Below are 9,122 nucleotides of genomic sequence, written 5' to 3'. Positions count from 1 at the left end.
AACTATATATATAAGGTATCTATATGACTAAGTTGCAAATTAAACTAACTTTGGTGTTTCTCAATAATATGAAAACTTATTTAGAAACTGAAAAGAAAATCAAAATTTTAATATTTTGCCCTAAAAAAGAAAAGAAAACAAGCATATTGAGAAGGATACCTCCAAGAAGATGATGTTAGAGACTTTCAAAGTGTTGCACTACTTCATGATGACACCAATGCAATGCATGCAAGGCCAGAAAAAAGAGATATAGTACTAAAGAGTAAAGAGCATTTTGTTGTACCTATCTATCTTTTAGGGCCATAAAAGAAAATAAAGCCACTCAAGAAAGGGAAGAGTACAAATAGAATAAGGCATCCACACCTATATATAATTGGAGAAGAGACAAGTAGTACTTAGCCAAATATGTATGCAGAAATAAATGACCATTTGTATCCATAAAAAATGAAATTATTGACATATGTATTCACATTAAATCGAAACTAAATTTGTATTCATGCAAGATGCCCTTCACGTGACAAAAGTATCCTATCTTTGGAGGATTGAAGTGCCACGTAGGGTACTTTTGTTACATAGAAGACATCTTGCGTGGGTACAAGTTTAATTTTCATCTAGTGTGGGTACATATGTCAGCGTTTTCATCTTTCATGGGTATAAATGGTCATTTATTCTATGTATGCATGTGAGTAAACTTAAATCTCTTTTTAAACTAAAAATAATAAAAATATATTGTTGATCTAAATATAATAAAAAAAGTTATCGCCTTTAAATTTAGATAAATTGATTTTTTTTAATTTATTTTTTATCAGATAAATTCAATTCTTAACATTTAAAAAACAAAAATATTATTAGTTCTTTTGCTAATGTAAATATTTTGTAAAAAATAAAAATATTATTAGTTTCTTTTTAAATAACGAAGGACAGATTTTTTATGAATTGAAAATAGCATTTGGCTGAATGTGTATCATCAAAAAGTGATTATTTGTTATTTGTTACTACCTTGCTAATAGCTCTAACTAAAGAGGTACTTTACATTATTAATTGATGTCATTAAATCATATTAAAAACATATAAGAAACTAATTTTTAGTTAGCTAACATTAATTAATTTATAATGCAAGGTTTATTATTAAGGATTTATGGTTTTGGTATAGAATTTAAGATAAATAAATTAATTTTAGATAAATTATTGAAGTTGACTGAAAAAAAATTAATTCTGTAATATTATTCTATAAAAAAATATTAAGTTTTGAGTAGAATTATCTAGTGTATGGATGTAAGATCTCTTTTAATGTTTTCAACTTTGAATACAACTATTTTGGGGGTAAGATTGCTTTATTTGGCACTATATTCTGCCCTTTTTATAGGAATATATTCCAATTAGCACACTTTATCATACTGATGACGCCTCCACTCACATTTTTATTTCCCATATATATATATATATAAAAAAAAAACACTCATCAGGATCCCTTCCTAATTTAAGTGCTACAAAAAGAGACAGTTATAAATCCATATATAGCAACATTATTTGAAGATCATTTTCTCCAGAAGTATATATATAAGTATGATCTTATTATTATATATTTATTCCATTTATATATCACATACACTATAATTTCTATAAATTTTTTGGGGGGTCTTTCTATTAAAAGAACACATGATATTTTTATTTTTATTTTTTTGTAATTAAGAACACATGATATTTGATTATGCATTTGTTTTGTTGAATTCATATTCATAATCAATTAAAAAAAACGCGGTGGAGTGAATTTTTTTGGAGGGGTGTATTGGATTTTTTGGCCGGCCCATACCTGTTGTAACACACTAGCCCATTAAAAAAACAATTAAAGTGACCACTGGTCATAAAAACATTAATCAAAATTAGAGTTTGAGTTTATCAATTTAGATTGACTTGTCCCCTTAACCAATTGTTAAGAGTTTGAATTTTCTTTTGTAATAGTAATAATTTACTGAGTAACAATAAATTTGTAAACAAAATTTTGGTCTATAATAAATTAATCTTTGTTCTACTAAACTAAAAAAAATATCATAAAAGAAATATTTTGAGTTGTTGTGGAGCAGAGAGGATAGGATTGTAGCTAGGAACAAATCTATTTTCTTGTTTCCTTTGAGAGAGTATATGTTTTTGGTTTCATGTTATGATTCCTGAGAGTGTCCTCATCCATATAATGACACCTTTTTGTCACAAGTGCTGCATTATGCCCTCATCATGCACCCATTCACATTTTCTAAAAGTTATATATAAAATAAAATTACTTCAATTTGGCATGTGGCATTGCATCTTATACATATAATAATTATAATTATATTAAGGTTAAATCATTAAGATGTAAGTTTTTATAGTTTTATTAAAATTTTAATTAAATTTTTATATTTTTATTTTTAAATGAATCTTTACACTATTTTTAATTTTATAGTTAAATTTTTTTATATCAAAAACATTAAAATTAAGAGAATATTTCTCCCAAAATACATGTGGTTAAAAATTTAATTAAATTTTGAATTATAAATATCTTTAATTTGTGAAGAAATATTCAGTTAATTCCAAAATACCTAATTACAAAATTAAAAATAATATAAAAATCTAATTAAAAAATAAAATATAAAATCTTATTAAAAACTTAGTAAAATTATAGAGACTAATAGAATAATTAAACCTCATATTAAACATCATCTATATATTAATCGATTTTAAATCCTTTAAATTAAAAAAGTTGATAAAATAATAAAATAAATAATTATTTATCATTAAATTTATAACTCTTATAAAATATATATTTTACTATCTTAATTTAAAAATAATTAATACTTCACTTTATTACTTTATCAATTTATTCGCTTTACAAGATTCATGTTAATCAGTCAAACGTGAATTCATAAAGTTGGGCCACAAGTTAGACGCGATAATACTGATGAGATTTGCATTGGCCTACATAAATATTTTGAGCAAGAAACTATATCACCGACTACTATATATATTTTCTCCCAAAATTATTCATAAAGTTTCGTGTCCCGCATAATTATTTTTGAGAAATAACAATAATAATGCAGCCAACATTTAAAATCCGTACCTTAATATACGTGGTGGACCAATTTCGAATGTTCCGATCCTCGTCATCACCTTATATAAACACAGAGAACAAAATGAACCCTAATTAATTTGATAAATTAACTAAATCATATTGATAGCTAAGTATATTATATTTTTGGATTATTCGTAGCTAATAAACATCAATTGATTTTGATTAGTACTAGGATTATTCGAGACTTTTTGTTCATTATTATTAGTATTATGCATAATGTGACTTTGTGGTTGTGGAAGTGGAACTTTATTAATTATTCCGGATTGGTCCACACGTAAGACACTGTATTTAATTAATTCTAAATGGGTTGGTGTATATATATAATGTCTTAATAAAAGTAATTGAGATATGGACACAATTTCATGAAATATTTAGCATTATTCGTCGGTGCCTCATGAATTGGGTGCACCTTTGGGCTTTGGCCATATACCACTCAACTTTATACTCTAAATATCTCGAGTTCTTCAAATAATTACTCGGTTAAAAAAATTGTGTCAACTATTATGTCAACTATGTTTTTTTTTTTTTATTATAAAGCAGTAATAAGGAAAGGATTGTTAAAATAAATTGCGAATAATAAACATTTTCATTAGTAGAAATTTTGTTGAGAATAAAATTAGAAAACCTAACGTTTGAAATTCATATTCATGTTTTATACAGATTTTATTTGATTTGAATTTAAAGTCAACTACTCAAGGGTAAAAAATATTAATCACGAGTTAATTAAATTAGGGAACTAACTATTTTGCAGCTTTTTTTTTTTAATTTATAAATTCTAATCCTAAATCTTAATTCCTCCAAAATGTGCAGATTAAAAAAATTGATTAATATTGACTAATTAAAAATTAATCTTTTATATTTATGAATAAAGTAAATATGAAAAATAAAATCTTTTAGAAGAAAAACAATATTTGTCTATTTGTGTATATATGTAAATATGTAATAACTTATCAATCACTAATAAATGTTTATTGCGGTAACAAGGGAATTATACTTTAAGAAAAATAATCAATTAAGTGTTAAAGAAGTTAATTGTTAGAAAGGACTACATTTAATCTTACTCTAATGTATGTAATGATGCTAAAAGTTCCCCAGAATTGAAAAGGTCAGTAGGAACTTGATTTTGATGTTAGGATCGGAACAGATAAGCCAATTATTATTTGGTCAGTGAAAGCAAGTCTCTCGATTAAGATACCTAAGTGCAAAGCATAGTTTAAATAGGAATAATAGAGAGCAGAGTTTTAATTATATTAGAAATCAAATTATTGTAATTAAGTATGTATAAAGCATAATCTTAACAATAAAACGTCGATTGTCAATGAGTAATAGCTCAAATGGTATAGATTTCCCATACTCAATTAAGAGGTTGCGGGTTCGAGTCTCCTATCTTTTCAAATTTTACCCAATGAATAATAGCTCAAATGGCATAGTCTCCTCATACTCAATAGGTTGCGGGTTCGAGTCTCCTATCTTTGGTAAAAAAAAAAAAAAAAAACAATAAAACGTCGATTCTCATCGGAAACAGCGTCACTTTGATTAATAGATCATATAGATAATTAGATAACACGGTGTGAAAGCTAGATACTAACAATAATATAATTATTACCATACGTTTTTATGTGATATGATGATTAGTACTTAATTAGCATGCATAATTAAATACTTCGAGAAATATATATATATAATTAATAATTATATTAACATTTTTGAAAATGATATTAAGCACTGATTTCTAACCAAAACCTCTCTTTAATTTAAGTCCTTTTTTCTGTTGTGGACAAAACCTTTTCTATTAAACTTCTTGTTCAATTTTTCTTTAATTTGTGCCATAATCATTTATCTCATATAATTTTAAATTTCTCACTTTTATGCATATATTAAGGTGGTGAATTCTATTAAATTATTTTTAAAATAACATATAATTTATGTTTTATGATTTGTTAATTTTTTATTAATTAATATTTTAATTTAATTACTAATTATATTAATAATTTAAATTATTTAAATTTAACTAAAATTAATATTTTAATTATAATAGAGACCATTTATAATTAGTTTGTTATTTAAAATAGATCATCTTTTTCGCTAAAGAAAAAGAAACTGTTGGAATAATATAATGGAAGAAGTTATTGAAAAATCATATATAACAAATTTACTAACTTAAACAATATTGGTTATAATTAACAAATAATTAGACCCTATAGCTAGAATAAAGTAATGGAAATTCGTCCTAGCATGAAGAACATTTAGATACAGTTTGGGAAGTTTTTAGAGGTTTTGATTTAATTAGATAACAATGGCCACGAGAAAAAATATTATTCTTAAGCAAAAGAAATAATTTATCATTCAAATATGTAAAAAAAATTGTTATTATAATATTCGGTGCAATATCATGTTTGAAAGTACATTTTTTTTTAATTTGATGACCTTACAATAACAAATATAGGCTCTAATTTTAACTTTTAGTATTATCTAATTTTGACAACAATTAAAGATTCATGACCAAAATTATTAAAATGGAGTGAAATTTATTAGAGAGGGAGTAAATTTTAAGTTATTAATATAGTCAATAATCAAATTAATTAAAATATCAACCAATCAAAAGTTGACACGTCATAAAAAATAAATTATATGTTATTTTTGAGAGAGTTAGATAAAAGTTATCGTTTTTGATGGTTAACACTTTAGATTAAATTAGATCAATTCATATAGATGGATTGCTCTGCTGGGGTTTCTTCTCAGGAGGAAGATTTGGTTGAACGAAGTACGAAAAAAGTCAAAACTCGCGATGAAGTGGATCTAAACCAACCGGGAGAGTCGATGGACATTTCGGACGGGGTGGCAGCTACTGAACGTATAGTGAAAAAGTTACGTATAAGGATTCGTTGTTGACTATATCCGGGCCGAGACTTGAAGGTATCCCAGACATTGATCTAGATGATGATATAACGGAAGACGATTCTAACCCAGAGGATCGATGGTATCAAGAAAATAATGATCAACAGGAAAATGTCAAGGAATTTGACCCATGCTCAGTTATTCCGGTATCAAAGGAAGAATTTGAAGATTGGTGCAAGCCGTGGAAAAATGCTCTTATTGTGAAATTGCTGGGCAAAAGGGTTGGTTTAGCCTTCATGGAACAACGTCTGAAGAGGGACTGGGTAAGAAATGGTACTATCAATGTTATTGATATGGACCGTGACTACTTTCTTGTTCACTTTTCAGATGACGAGGACTACTCTCATGCGCTTATGGAAGGACCATGGATGATTGCGGGTCACTATCTCATCGTCTAAAGATGGAGACCTTTTTTCCTCACATCAGAAGATATTGTTCGAAGGATTGCTGTTTGGATTCGCATACCTAACTTGCCCATTGAGCTTTATAATCAACGCTTCCTGTGGAGGGTGGGATCAGCCATTGGTCATATGCTCAAAATCGATCGTACGACTTCTATACATTCAAGAGAAAAAATCGCTAGAATATGTGTGGAAATTGATCTGGCTAAAAAATTGGTGCCTCGAATCTCTGTGTTGGGTAGTGAACTAAATATTGAGTATGAAGGGTTACATCAAATCTGCTTCGCTTGTGGAAAATATGGACATCGACTTGACTCTTGCTACGAAAATCTTGGAGGACAAATGCCGTCACAACCGGCAAACCCAGGTGGCGGTGAGACGACCGGGAGAGGAGCTACTGTTGACGGTGAGGAAGACCAAAATGGAAACAATAATCCAGGAATTAATGCACAGGAGCCCAGTGTTAAAGACTCTCTGGATTTTGGCCCATGGATGCTAGTTAAAAAGCCAATTAGAAGGAAAAAAGATATTTCCTTTCCTAAAAAGAAAGGAGCTCATTATGATTATGATTCCAATTCTAATATAGAAAGGGAAACTAATCAGGAAGCCATTTATTTGGAAGCGGGGTCACGCTTCAATGCCCTTTATGAGGAAGGAAATTTATCTCATGAAAACCCAAATGGAAAAAAGGAAAATGGACTTAAGGAGAATGGACCTTTATTTGTTAAGGCCCAAGGTGGGTTAGACAAAGAACAAGCATTGAGAAAAAGATCCCTTAAGGTTAATAATTCAAAAAACCAAGCTAGTCACAAGAATGGCCCAAATGCCAAAATAGGAGTTACAAGGAATGAGAAATCTATTCTTCCTAAAGTCCAGAATCAGGGAAAACAAGTAGCCATTCACGATGAAGCCATCGAAGCCCCCTCTCCCCAGGGATCAAAGTGCAGGGACCCAGAAGTAGAAGCTATGGAATTAGTAATGCTTGAGAGCATGCGTTGCCTTCAGCAAGAGCAAACGGAGGCATATCTAGCAATGAAGGAGCCCGGTAAGTCCATTGATCGGAACCTTGTAAGAACTGATCTCCCCAAGTGCAGAATGACCGAAAGTTCCACACCTAGTGGCGTCATGATGGAGCAAACCACGATTAGCCAGCCGAGCAAACCACCTGATGGGCAGGTGATTATTTTACCAACAGTCAAAAATAAAGAGGGGAGCTTATCCCGGAACCGGATTGGCCTGAAGCAAAAGGCGAATTCCCAGAGATGTTTTCCAGGTTTTTCATAACCTTATTTTGTTATATATTCCTTATGAATATTATTAGCTGGAATTGTAGAGGTGCTGGTGCTAAATCCTTTCCTTATCTTATTAGAGATTTAAGGCGTGAATTTGATGCTAATTTTCTTCTCTTATTTGAAACTCATTTAAGTGGGGATCGGGGGAAAGAAGTTAGAAATAAATTAGGCTTTGATGGTTGCTTTGTGGAGGAAGCAAATGGCCACTCCGGCGGTATATGGGCTCTTTGGGATTCAAGTATTTGGAAGGTTGATATCCTTGGCCATAATAGATAATTTATTCATCTTTTGGTCTCTTGTAATAATTCTACCACTTGGTTACTCACAGCCATTTATGGTAGCCCCCAAAAAATAAACAGAAAGTTTTTGTGGAACAATTTGAGGAATCTGGCTGAGAACATTAATGCTTCATGGTGCTTAATTGGTGATTTCAATGCTACTTTACATGACCATGAAAGACGCAGAGGTGCATTTAGAAATGACTCTGGCGCTTGCTTTGACTTTCAGAATTGTGTTTCTGATTGTGGTTTGATTGATTTGGGGTTTGTGGGCTGGCCGTTTACCTGAAAAAGAGGTAATTTAGCTGGATCGTGCTTTGGGGAATTTAGATTGGCAAATCCAATTCCCTGATGCTTGCATTAAACATTTGCCTATGCTCAAATCAGATCATGCCCCCCTCTGCCTTCAATTATCTCATAATAGTATGGGTAATGGAAGGAAAAGACCGTTTCACTTCCTTGCTGCTTGGCTGCACCACCCAGAATTTGATGGCATGGTTAGAAACTGTTGGAAGTTTGAAAGTTCTTGGTCAAACAGTGTTCACAATTTTCAGAGAGCTCTCAAGGATTGGAACAATTCAGTTTTTGGAAATATTTTCAAAAGGAAAAAAAGAATTCTCTTTCGACTTCAAGGCATTGCAAATTCCCTCTCTAATGGAGTCAACCACTACTTAGAGGATTTGCAATTTCGGCTATGCAAAGAATATGAAGAAGTGCTTGCTCAGGAGGAATTTTGTGGTTCCAAAAATCTCGGAGTAATTGGATCGAATTTGGCGATCGTAATACCAAGTTCTTCCATGGATATACGATGATTCGAAGAAGAAGAAACAAAGTTCTTGCCTTACAAAATGATGATGGTACTTGGGTCACTAAGAAAAACGATTTGGAGCAGCTTGCTTTCTCTTTTTTCTCAAATCTTTACCAAGATACCAGCGATAACCCTCCCTATGTGCTAAAAAATAAATTTCCGACTCTTAACACTACTAAGCTTAATATCTTGGGTGGTGAAGTGATGCACCAGAAGATTAAGGATACTTTATTTGGTATTGGGAGCCTAAAAGCGCCGGGCAGGGATGGCATACAAGCTGTTTTTTACCAACAGTATTGGGATAAAGTCGGACCTGACCTCTGTAGGTTGATCCAAACT

The 9,122-nt window shown here is 30.5% G+C and overlaps 1 pseudogene; it reads left to right on the top strand.

Moving 5' to 3' along the window:
• Positions 1–5,818: 5,818 nt before the first annotated feature.
• LOC148550249 (uncharacterized) lies at positions 5,819–8,787 on the top strand (annotated as a pseudogene).
• The last annotated feature ends 335 nt before the right edge of the window (positions 8,788–9,122 follow it).

The sequence above is a fragment of the Arachis ipaensis genome, chromosome B7, assembly GCF_059453495.1.
Source record: "Arachis ipaensis isolate K30076 ecotype BB chromosome B7, ASM5945349v1, whole genome shotgun sequence".
Taxonomy (NCBI): Eukaryota; Viridiplantae; Streptophyta; class Magnoliopsida; order Fabales; family Fabaceae; genus Arachis; species Arachis ipaensis.
Note: the sequence above shows the minus strand (reverse complement) of the source record. Positions and strands in the feature narration are given on the sequence as shown.